Raw genomic sequence first — 13,766 nt, 5'->3', positions numbered from 1 at the left:
TTTTTTTTTTTGGGGGGGGGGCATATAACTTTATACCTGTAATCTATTCTGAAAGACAACGAAAGAAGGAGAAGAAAAAGAGCAGTCTTGTTCCAAGACATCTGTACATGGATGTCACTATTTGAACAGGCACAAGTTGATAATAGCAGTTTGTCAGATGCATAACATCCATAACGTTTGGCAAGGTTTTTGCTTTCCGTGGAGATACTCCACTAGGATGACAGCTTGGTCGTAAAAGCACCCATGGCTTTTGGAATGTCCTATCTGGATGGGACACATTTATCTGCTTTTCATCGGGAATGAGTATATTCTCGGTTGAATTTATCTTAAAATATACGCAATTTATGATTCAACATCCACAGCAAAGACGAGTCTGGTAAGAGAAGATCATGCCAAGTATGTCTCACTCTTTGCATGTACAATTTTTGTTTGTTGCCATTCAATGAATTTGCCTATGAGATTAGTACTTGTCTATACTCTGCTAATTTAGAGACCAGGTAGCCATTGCTACTGTCAAGAAATAATTTATCCATATGTGCAGTAGTGTCCTTGTTGTCGCTTTTGCCTATGTTGTGTGCTGTCTTTAGATAAGGCTGTTTGATCATGGGGAAACTGCAGGCCCATTCAAACATACCAGGAGCCCTCACCCTAGATCTTGTGTTGGGGATTACATCATGGGATACTTGTCCTGTTCACACACACTGCTCTCGTGAAATTATTTGCAAGGGTCTCAAAAAAAAGAAAACAAGGACTGAATTTTGCATCACAATGTTGATCGCAGTAGTGCGGTTTTTTTTAAGTGTCCACTCACAAGAATGAGTGGCTTTTGCATCGCAATGCAAACATTAATTTTCGAAAATTTATATTTTTTGGGGTGTGTATGAATGGGCCTCTTGTGACTGTATTTATGTAGAAAAACATGTGTGGTGTTTCCTAAAAGCACTGTCAAATCAGTTACTGTAGTGTTTCTGATCAATGCAAACAAACTATTGAAGGTGTTGTGAAGGGTATGTGGGAGAATCATATTTCTAATCTAGAGGAAGAAAGCCATTCCTTGTGTACCCCTTGTATAGTACAGAGGAGGTTAGTACATAGTGGCGGTCATGGCACTGCCGCTTATGTAATGGTGATGATGAGGACCAGAATTCTGTTATTGTACTGATTTGTGAAGAATTGCAACAATTATGTAAAAAAAAAAAAAAAAAAGAAAATCTAAGTGCATAATGAAATGTTTGATTTTGAATAGCCAGCATTTAATTCACATTGAAATCTCATTTTTTTTTTTTCTGTGTGTGTGTGCTGATCACAGTGACACTGCAATATATCAGGCAGAGATGTGTGTATATCAAAAAGATATTTTTATACTTCATGAAAGTCTAACCTCTATTGTAAGCGTAGGGGAATGAAATTTAGAAGAATATTCAATGAAATATTATATCGAAATAAGTAGAAAGATTCAGAAATTTGGGAAGTCATTCTTGTTCTGTGTGTCTCTTGTGTTTGAGTAGTAGAATGAGGTGTTGGTGCAACTAGGTTAACCTTCAACTCACAGTCTTGTAGCTCACTCTAATTACTATACATGGGACTTTGCATCAAATTTCTTACACACAGAGAAAATTGTGAAATTCATATCTGGTGGTACATCTTAAGCTGTCTACCTCATATGTCTTCTAGCCTATACTTTTTTTATCTGTCAAGTATATTCAGGTACGGTATTTCTATCTGTAAAGATTTCATTCGATTGGAGGAGTAGAATAATGCAGTCCATGTGGTACTGAGTATCTCCAATTAATGTGGTGTGGTAGTTCATAGCTTGTTTCGAGTCGTAGAAACCAGGAAGCCCAACATTGTGTATTGGTAATCCAGTGACAACCTGTTCGATTCACAGTGACTTGTGAAGTAGGGAGCTTGCTTTCCTCAAACCGTACATAACTATACTGATTGTGTGTACGATACGGCTATAATGTCACTGTATTTTGTTCTTGTATCATATGTTGCCAGCTTACCTTAGTAGCCTTAGCTTGCGTAAGTGCCACCTTTTCTCTTTCCTTTTTTTTTTTTCATACTATGTCACGATATTTATTCATAGACCTGGGAGAGATTTTTACTGTTTGAAGGGAGGTGAATACTGGAATAAAACCAGAATGTTATTGTACATGAGCCTGTCATACACAGATATGTTTGAGATTACAGAGTGCAAGACTCCAAACCTTCTCTCCGTCCTGTGAAATACTCCTCTACAGATTTCCCATGTATACCAGTCATGTCCTACGTCGCGTTATCCACCTGCCGATCTCTCTTTTCAGTTTACAGTCACTCGTACGTTTGATAACCCTTCTCTCTGATCACTGACGTTAACTATCCAACAAAAAAGAGAGAGAGAAAGTCCCAAAAGAATCCAATTTTCTATTTTTCAAACTGTAATCTTTGTCTCTTTGTGTTATAATTATACATTAATATGACTTTGATTCTTGTATTATCAATATATGACTTATGTTAATGAATTATCGATATGTTATGATGTGCTGGTAGAGCACGCGGTTTTCAGGTCAAAGGGATTTTTGCTTTATTTTTGCTTGTAGGTTTGAATCAAAGTGTCTCAGGCTAGAAAAAAAAAGACTAAAGAAGCATTTATTTTTTATCCTTCTGATATTCAACAGAACAGTGAGGTGAGAAGGTCTTATGTAATTGAATAGTGGAATTTCAGTTTTATTATTATTTTTTGTACGAAGAGAACGAATAATGATTTTTGTCGTGCTTTCTTCATTGTGAAGGGCACAAGAGTGATGATGATGTTCCACGGAGAAGGAACAGAGGCTGAAATAAGTGAGATGCGTGTAAAGGACCGTCAAATATATTTGTGAATAGTTTCTTTGGGGAAGTGCGAAAGGTTGGTAAATGTTCATTCTTCCAAGCAATAAAGTTAGGACAACCACATTAGACAAGGCACTGAGTGTACTTGTCGAATTGTATGATTATATAACGTGGTATTTTACTTCCTTTTTTTTTTTCAAATAAAAAAAAATGTATTCCCAACATACAGCCTTTGTGTGAAGTTGCTTTATTCATGTTGAGATGTTCATTCAGCTGCCTTACCCGTTGAGGACGAGTCCCGAGTATACTGTAAAACATAATATATTCGCAGCATGAAATTTTCGCGAATTTGAGCCGACAGCCTTTTTCGTGGCATGAAATTTTCGCAAATTGCCACTGGCGTTCATTGCATGTAGTGTAGACAAAAACTTTCGCGTGCATTTTAATTTCACTAATTTTGGCGATCGCGAAATTCGCGAAATTAAAATGCACGCAAAAATTCCTCGTTTTACAGTACTCAAGCAGGTGTCTGTGGGAAATGTGCGTTGTAAGCAAAATCAGTCAGTCCTCAACGGGTTAAAACTCACAGTTGTGCCTGAATGCTCAATGGGATGTTGAGCCTGGACACTAGAAGGTTGTGTTTTTCCAAGTTTTACTGATGCCGAAGATTACCTGGAGGAACATAATGTCTTCTTGGAGGTTTGATGCCGAGAGTACGAGATTGAGGCTTGGATACATGTCTGGCTGGGATCCCTAGGGAAGTATGCGTGTATGTGCGTGTGTGTGTGTGTGTGTGTGTGTGTGTGTGTGTGTGTGTGTGTGTGTGTGTGTATGTGTGTGTGTGTGTGTGTGTATGTGTGTGTGTGTATCTGTGTCTGTGACTATCTGTGTGGATGGGTGGGGGATGGGGAGGGGGAAGGGGGAGGGGAGGGGATATTAAAGTAAGAGAGTAATGACTAAGACTTGTCATATTCAACGTATCCTCCATAAATGATATAGGCATAGACAGCTTTTCATAGGAGCATTCAAAAATGATGTTGACTGATCCAGCTATATTTATCAGACAGATAAAACTACGGCTGACACTAATAATTTTCAGACATGACCTGGCTTTCAGGAGCATCAGGATCTGAAAGTGCGGAAAAGAAAAAAAAAATCAGAAATAATTGAATGTAGTCCACCAAAAAGAGATGAACTTGTTTTATTCGTAGATACCGGTACACCCACAATCAATTTACTTGCACCGTGTATATACTCTGCACCATGCACCTCAACTACTGCGTTTCACACACACACTCACACACATCCAAAGTTTGCAAGAATCTTCAAGTTTGAAGGAGACAGACTGAACCAGAAGAAGAAGAATCATTGAAACAGTTTTACAATAATGCTTCAGTGCACTAATACAATGTACAATGTACCTAATTTTTGTTCTACTGTGTCTATATTTGGTGCCGTTCAGAATACATTAGCCTGGAGTATATTTTAGAGTCTTGATGTCGGTGACACGGATAATCATTGGTATACATTTGAGTGCTCCACTTTGGGATGGAGAAGAAATACGAGGGGAAATTTGCAGGAGATGTCGGGGTGCAGAAACCTGTCGACCTTGGTGCAGAGTCCGGAAAACTTGCGTGATGGTCTCAAAATAAAACAAACCCAAACTGTCTATATTATGGTGAACTAACACTCATTTTGAGCTCAAAATCCAAACTTCAAGTTAAATCGATACTGGGTGGGTGTGTAAGAGGGAGGTAAAATGTTGAGTGGAAAGTGAGAGAGAGGGAGAGATTGTGAGAGTGAAGGTAGGAGGGAGGAAGAGGGCAGACTGGAGGATGAAGACAGGCATACAGCGTACTAAAGGGCTTTTTACACTTGTAAATTTTTGCTTAGCCCCGGACTATCGGTGGGGCTAAGGGGGGGCCTTAGCCCCACCGTTGGTACGGGACTATCCTTAGCCCACTTTCTGTTTACACTCGTTTTTGCCAAAGTGGGCTAGCCCCACCGATAGTACGGTACTATCTGGCCCTGCAAAATAGCAGGGGTTAGCACCGCAATTGCGGTGCTAGCACCGCAATTGCGGTGCCAAGCAAGTGAGTGTAAACAGAACGAAAAAATAATCCTGGGCTAAGCGACGGAGACGAAGTCCGACCCTCACTGACCAATCAGAAACGAGGCAATCAAGTGCTGCCGGTGCGTGCGTGTACGTGTACAGTACACAGCGTAATTATGAATATTCATGTGGTTTGGAAAGTCCGGGGCTAAGAAATACGAGTGTAAAAAGGTCAGTTTTCTCCTTAGCCCCGGACAAGAGATAGTACGGGACTAATTGGCCAGTGTAAAAAGCTGAAAAAATTGGTACGGGACTAACGATAGTCCTGGGTCAGAGAAAGTCCGGGGTTAAGAAACACAAGTGTAAAAAGCCCTAAAGAGAGAGTAGCAGCCAATGGTAGCAGCACGTTTCGTAAAATGCAAGTGCGCCATCAGTGTTCGTTTATGGCAAAAGAGACAAATGATATTACTGTATGTTGCTTTGATCGAAACTGTTAATGTCTGTTTTCTTTCCTGTATAACGCCGACATTAAATTTTGTCTGATATTCTTTGGGAGTATTCTTCTCCCATCAATCAAGAGCAGTAAGACTATAAGAGAATCTAAAAGGCTTTATATGAAAACAAAAACTCTCTTTGATCTTTGATGAAATGTACCTGAAATTATACATGTATAACTATAAGCATGCAATGTTTCCTCCTCTGCCTCTTTTCTTGTCTTTTCATTGTACCTTCCACCTTAGTTTTATCATTTGAATTTGTTTGATCATTGCTCCAATGGAATAGGACAATGATTGTTTGTAGGGGATCATTTCCAACAAACCTCGCCTGTGATTTTTAAGATCCCTCCATTTAAAATGTATACATTGTAGCAAGGCAATTGCATTTTGAATTTCGTACATGTTGTTATGTTTTGAAATGGGAATGAATGAATGAATGAATGAATGAATGAATGAATGCACGAATGAATGAAAGAATGTATGAATGAATGAATGAGTGAGTGAGTGAATGAATGAATGAATGAATGAATGAAGATCCATCTATTCTTGCCCATGCAAAATACACACACACACAAAAACAAACAAACAAATTTGAACATTCGTAAACACTGTACAGGCACCTAATTATCATACAAGTGTGACTCTGCATGCACTCGTCCTCCTTAACCCCCCCCCCTCCCACCCCCATGTCTGCCTCACTCTCTCCTCTCCCTTATTCTCCTCTCACCTTTGTATAGAGTCTGTCTCCCTTCACCCTCCCTTTTATATCCACTCTCCATTCTACACTCTACCTCTCTTCGGTGGCACTGTGCATCGGTGCACCGATGCAAAAATACTCCCACCCCCCCCCCCCCCCCCCTCCTTAGCCCCACCGTTGGTACGGGACAAGCAAAAAATTTGCAAGACTGTAAAAAGCGCTTGCTTTTTTAGACGAAGAGAGAGTAGACCAAGTGATAGATCACCCTCCCCCCCCCTCCCCCTCCCTCTCTTCCTTCTCTCTTACTACATGACAGCGGCTTTTAGTAAGTGTAGGAATTTGTACAGGGTGATGTTTCGGATTAGGTTTCCATTATCTCAGTTTGTTTTATGATTCTACAGTAGGCCCCTTTATCAATCATATTTGTTGTACATAATTACGTATATGTGGGGGAATGCACCCTATACAAGCATTGCTTGTTAAAGTATTCCTCCACATTTCTAGTATTTCCGTATACAGTACTTACAGTATTTTCATGCATTGTGATGTAATTTATGTATTCAATTTCTGTAAAATATTCATGTTTCTATTGGAAATGAAAAAAAAGAAAGACAGAAGGAATAAAGAAATGAGAGACTGACGGAGAGAAAGGGAGGGAGAAAAAGGGAGAAGGTGATTGGAAAGGGAGGCAGAATGGTGAGTGGGGAATAAGAGAGAGTGAGAGAAACTTATTACGTGGTATGAAGACGAAAAGACACAGAACTACAAGACAATTAGTTTGAGCCGCTCAGATTTGAAAAGAAAATAAAGTTGGACATTCTGGTTCTTTTGCAACCATTACAGGATCGGCACAATTTTGCGATTTCATGATGTTAATTTTTCAACATTAATTTTGATGATGAGACTCAGATAGATAGATTGTTGTAAATGATTTATAACAAAACAAAACTTCTTTAACTAGTCTTCTTCATAAGTTTCAAGGAACGTTCATCTGATGGATCATTAACTTTTATTTTTTCTCAAGTCCCAGGTGACTAAGAATCAGAGATTAAAATAAAATCCCCAAATGATTCATTGCGAATAAAATTGTGCAAGGATAACAATGGGATGGTAAGCGATGGAGCGGATCAGTCCTATTGCATGCTTCTCGAAACGTGAAATATTTTCTAAACCCACAAGAGGGACGAAGAATAGTTGTTCCCCACAAAAGCTGTAGCGATTAAGCAAACCTTCGAAGACCAAGCAGATCGATGGGAAATTTTCCCCCATTCGAGAGAGTTGACCCGATAAACCTGTGAAATGCAAAGCCACGGATCATCAAAAAGTAAGTATCTGAAAGAAGTGCCATTATACACTCTGTAGTAGAATGATAATAATAATTAACAACAGTTACAGCGCATAACCCATGCAGTGCATATCATGTACCTAATGTGCTCAAGAAAAGGAAAGAATATAAAAAGAATATAGAGTATAACATTGTAACTGCAATAATTGGGAGCTTCATGTTTGTTTAGACTGTTCAAAGGTGTAATTCCAAATTATATTTTGATTTATTGCCGTTAGTAATTTGCCGTAGATTCTGGGGTAGAACATATCACATAGAGTAGAGGCATTGTGCAAAATTTTCATTCTCCATAAAATTTGGTTATTCTATTAGGAATAACAAATAAAGCTTTGCTTTTTGAGGGAAAAGGCTTTTGAGGGAAAAGGCTCCTCTGTGGCGTGTAGATTTAAGTTATCTAAGTTCAGATGGCATGGGAGGGGGGGGGGCTGGGGAAACGTATAGGATGACTTTGTTTCTTTTCAAGAATCATCGTGTATTTGCACACAAACTTCAAAATTAATTATTAATGTAATAAGGCCAAGAAATTCGGATCTATTCCTATTTTGTGTTAGCATAGTAAGTTGCAATATTTGAGTTCTCGGGTGAATGTGTTCATTATCTTTCTTTGTTTGATCTGGGTGGGTCCAAGTTATTGTCGTATCAGTCGGTCGCTATCATTACGTCGCATGAATGACGCATAAGACTTAGAGGAACACGCAGAGAAAATAAGGAAGGGCCGAAAGAAACGTGTGTCAGTTGAAGGCAGAAGCCAAACTAGTATTTGTTCTGAGGGAGTGGAGTCAACGGAAACAAAATGAAGGCATGGGAAATGAGGGGAATGGCCGAGAGGTCCAGAAGTTTGGATCAAATCTAAAATACTGTAATATTTGCTGATATGAAAAATTTGGAGTTGTTATAACTTGAAGGGAGTTACAATCTCTTAATCATTAGAGTTTACATCAGTTTTTACCCCCAAGATACCCTATAGGTGTCACTGTATTTTTTGGCATCAATATGGGTTATATATATAGGCCTACAACTGTTTACGTATTTATTTTATTCTTTCACTTTCTGTTTTATGCATAATAACTATTTCTGAGAAATATTAGAAGCAATGAATCACAAATTCGTCAAATACGTACCGCTCTGTTCTCCTTCATACACACATTACATCACGTGTCGACACGCAATATTAATGGTTGAAGCGTAGGTGACTAATAATTACAGTAATGATATCGGTATTGACGCTACTGTATTCCTTCTTCCCCAAACATAATTATACAACGTGTACAGGCGTATCTAATGATCTTCCACCCACATTAATGCAAATACCCAACTGAGTTTGCCCCCCCCCCCCCACATCTTTCTCGGACTACAATGCATTGACACTATGTTTATCACCACCCACGGGTGCCTTGGATGTCTCGCCCATCATTGTAATCGTTATGACGTGATTGTGAGTCAGTGGTCTGGGGTGGGGATTGTCACAAAACGTCAAGGACCTCCGTGCCACTGGACGATGGGACCGAACGAAACAGAAAGATGTCATGGAAAAGGCCAATGTCCAATTTCTGCTATCCCGTGTCAGTATCTAAAGGACTCGCAAAATAATGCCAAAAGGCATGGGACAATAGCGAAATGCATTTGACCACAATAGCATCGGATATCAACGAGAAGAACCAAATTACAGAACGTGTTGTGGGTCCCACGCTTTTCATAAAACCATGGACTTGAGTAGGTCCAAGATGAAACCAACATCTATCTTCATTGTCTGATGCTGTGTTTATTGTAAAGCTATACATTCAATATAGATTGTTTCGATGGAGAAAGTTTCTAACGAATCACTTGATCATTCCGCGACAGTCATGAGTGGCGAGCATTACAGAGTTCAGTATAGTTCAGTTTCAGTTTGAAGGGAGTAAAAAAAAAAAAACCGACCTTAGGTAGCGAAGTTAGCTTATTACGTCCCGCGCAGTGCTGACTGCAGCGTGACAATAATGTTTGGTGTTTTGTTTTGTTTTGTTTCGTTATGTTTTTTTTTTTTTTGGGGGGGGGGGGGAGGTTAAGTTTTTTGTTTTTTGTTTTTGTTTTTCCGGAAAAGACAAGTTCAGTTCAGTTCAGTTCAGTTCGGTTCAGTCCAGTCCAGTTGAATCGAGTTGAATCACGAACAAACGATAGATGTAGTACAAAACTGTTAGATGTCAGACTGATTTGAAAACCAAATATGCCCCATCAGACAATGAACAATGAGGGATGACTCGTTTACTTCAAACAAGGCCGTCTCTTATCTGCATAGAGGTTAGACCTATATATATATCTTGAGATAACGGACATGAGTAGGCCTACTATATGACTTGATGACATTTTTCTTTCGCTTCATCTTTGTTGCTGCTCATTTATGTAATGGATGAGATGTTCTCATGTGGGTCGTGTCGAATGATGACGCATAAGATGACATTTGCTTGTGATTTAATTGGTAGTGCATGCGCTATATTTTGACAAAATTAAAAGTAAGAGAATACTCACATACACATACATACATACAGACAGACAGACAGAAACACACATGCACACACACACACACACACACATACACACACAGAAATAAAAGCACACATAAAGAATCAAATGCAGCCAGTTATCGATACAAGTCACCATGGCAGTTGTCATTAAAGGTATTAGCCCACATTTGTAAACCTGCAGCAATTGGTCTCATAGTTAGCATGGAGTTTGGGTATGATTGCAGTAACACCTGTGCAAAATTTCGTTCCAATTAGTCCATTACTTTCATAAAAATAAATGAAAATGCACCGTATGCATGCGTATAACGCTCGCTAGCTCCGGTCCACGTAATACGTACTACGTGCATGCGATACATGTGTAAGTTACATGTACGTACTAGCCCGCGCTCGTAATTCGATTTTGGGTCGGGTTAACCCGGTTTGAAAATTGATTTTAAAACGATGATTTTCTCTCTTTTATCGAATGGTATAGACAAAGAGCAACAGGTGAGGTATGTTACTGTTATAACTTGTACTTGAAGTCATATTGGACCTGTTTTATGCAGTTTTGATTTTCGTGGGTTTGCAAATGTGCATGGGCTAATACCTTTAACATGTTATTTACATGGCGGCTTTAATTGCATTGAAAAAAAAAAGCATAATGTATTATACATGTGTTACAAAAATCAAGTAAGAACCTGTCATCTTCCCTAAAATCTACAAGCTTATACAAAAAAAAAAAAAAAATACACGTCTACTTTTCCATACCTTTCATGTTACCGTCTATAAATGAATTCGAAATTAGAAATCTGTTCAAGTAAAAATATAAATAAAGTGAAGAAAATCATATCATCGTTATTAATGTTTAGGTAAGTAGCTTCCCGGGCTCATTACGTTACTTCAGTTGACATCATTGACGTGGCACGAAGGGGCACGTGAGTATATATACCACTTTTTTTCATCTATATAGTGACCATAATGGCCCTGTTTCATAAAGGTTTATAGATCAAAATTCTAATGTAAGTCAGAGTATCAAAACATAAGTCTCTGAATAGTAAATCATCTTTTTTTTTTGATACTTTGTACCTGATATAGACGTTTGATTTTCTGACATAATTATGTTGGATTGCATCTTCTTCTTCTGTTTTAAATATAGAACAGCGGCCCTGATTTATGTATACTCTCTGGTTGTAGGCCTACGTACCTGCATGGAAAGCCATCACAGTGGATGATCCCAAATAGCTTTTTGGACAGTAAGGCATGCCGTCTATAATGGCAATGGCTGCTTTAGAATGCAGAGTATCGGATAAGGGGCGGATCATCCATTGTGTATATAGAATAGGACTCTAGTGCATTGCAGTTCCAAATAATAATTCATGGAAACCTACCCATCACAATAGTGTTCAAATTTACTCAAATCAACAAAACTGAACGCTGATCATCATGGGATTATTGTAAGAAACATATTAATATCATTGCATTTCAAGAATTCACATGCTTTCACGATTATTGTAGTGATACAGTATTAGTTTGCAGCAATCAAACTAGGTGTATTTAATTGTCAAATTAATGAGGCGATCATCTTCGTCTCACATATCTCATATTGGTTTGTACGTAAATGATTACCATCCACGTATTGCTAAAACGAACAAACAAACAAAAAAACATAATATCAGTATTGCTAGATTATCATCTCTCAAAAATTTAAAGCTCCCTGGGGCTGTTCTTTTGAAGGGGAAATCCGGACCACTATGAAGTTGTAGTCTGAACAGACAGAATTAAATGTGACAAGGACAACAGTGAAAATTTGTTCAAAACAGGATTTGGAGGGGTTTTTCAAATTTCGGAGATTCGCTAATTTTTGCAAAACAGTTCTCGACAGTTGATATCACTATGTGAATAAGCTGATGCCACCACCTTCCCGTTTCTATTGATCGTGTGGCAAGAAAAGAACGAAAATCCAACTTTTCTGCTATAAAAGTGTAAAGCATAATGATAACGAATATCTTCCAAATAAACGGTCAGATATAATCAGGATTTGAGAAATGGGCATTATTGTGTCAAAATTTCTATACATATACAAACTGCCTGACAAGTTGTGAAGGTATAACATTATCAAATCACCATCTGTACACTCATATTGACTGTTCATGAAATGTTTCATGAGATATTGGCAAAATTTCACAATTTCACAGCTTCTCTGCTTATTTATTATTATTTTTTTTCGACGTTGTTCTCTCTTTTCAAACTTCTGATCCGGAACTCCCCTTACAGGAAAAAAGAATATTAGAAATGCTTGTGTGCAAGTATCCCATTAAGGACACAGTGACATGAGGGTAGATAATAATCACAACTCCAACTTTCCAGGGTATAGGATGGGACATAATAATGAGGTTGTCTGGAAAAAAACAGCAAATTTTGAAATAATATGTCAAGGTTTACTTATCCATGCTCGACTTTCTTGAAGCTTTCACCGTTCTGTGTTTGAGTTTATCATCTTTTCGAAAGATGGCTGTGAAACCTAGGAGTTTGAAGCTCCTTGGTGAAACCTATCACCAGACTGTATTTAGATCAACCGAAAATAAACATAACGAACTTACGAAAGAAGACAATTATCTATAAAAATCGATAATAAACAAAGCGGTTGAAATAAACACATATCATTAAAAAAAAGCCCCCAATTCCACGGGAAGTCGTAGCAATAATATGAATTGTGTTGAGCCGAGTTTCCCCGGTGGTTTGCATAATCCCCCTTGTTTCGCAATCCAAACACGCGAACAGATCGTCTGCCAATGGAAGGAAGAAAAAGGCAGTGGGAATCCCCGCAGTGGAACTCGAAAATCCCCTCGCTAGCTGCCTTGTTGGTACACTGTACAATATTATGAATGACATCAAATCTATTTAAAGATACAACGCTACGGCTAGCGGTTGCGCTATCGATCTCTAACCGCTCTCATGGAAAAAAAGGTATACGCACACACAGCGCTGTTGTTTTCACAGCGTTCTGTTTGCGCTCTATTCGTGCGTGCGCTGACACACCAGTAGATTGATTAGTCTGAATATCTAGACCGTAAGGCTATGTGAAAAGATCAGCAGACCGTGACTACGTCTGTGATGGCGGTTCAGTGAACGTGTCCATAATTTCTAGACATTATCCTAGAAGGAAACGACTACACTTCAGGAGAAACCTCTATAGTTATTCTCAAGAGTCTACCACAAAATATCAATACATGCAATAGCAATCTTATTTCTTGGGAAGCTGGCTCGACAATCGCAGACAGGGGTAGATATAGGAAGTCACCCGAAGTCCTCTATTCTTCTATTCTGGAACGCTACCACACAAATAATAACAGTTGTCACAATTCTTGTGCTTATTTGTCACAATTCTTGCGCTCTGGAGCACATAAGGCCGTCACGCAGTCTTGCTGCATATTTCCTTATTGTAAACAAATTCGAATTATATGTCTGTAGACAAAATACTGAAAACGATATCCTACAGACAGTATATATAGAAACCTGTGATATGATAAGGCTACGCTGACTGTTTATACACTTTATGCCGATTTGTTTCCTTTACAAGCTAATCAAGGCAGATTTAGTCTGAATAACATGGTGAAAAGGCACTATGTAGGCCAACTGGAAAAAAAGATATCCGTGTTTTGCCGGGAAAATACCTCATGAGAACTTTCCCTTGCCTGTGATTAGAGTGCGCAAAGTGGCGAGTTGTGTCAAATAACGTATTATAACCCATCCGATTGAAGGGGGAGAAGAACACATACTCCATAAAAATCCTCAACATTTGCCAGGTATCTTATATAATCACGGAGGGAATAAATGTTATACGGTTTGTGCTTATTTTCATACTGACAAATGCACGATT

This window comes from Diadema antillarum, unplaced genomic scaffold (assembly GCF_040938485.1).
Source record: "Diadema antillarum isolate AM-2024a unplaced genomic scaffold, OU_Dant_1.0 seq00000201_RagTag, whole genome shotgun sequence".
Taxonomy (NCBI): Eukaryota; Metazoa; Echinodermata; class Echinoidea; order Diadematoida; family Diadematidae; genus Diadema; species Diadema antillarum.
The sequence above is the reverse complement of the archived record's forward strand: the minus strand, read 5'-3'. Positions refer to the sequence as shown.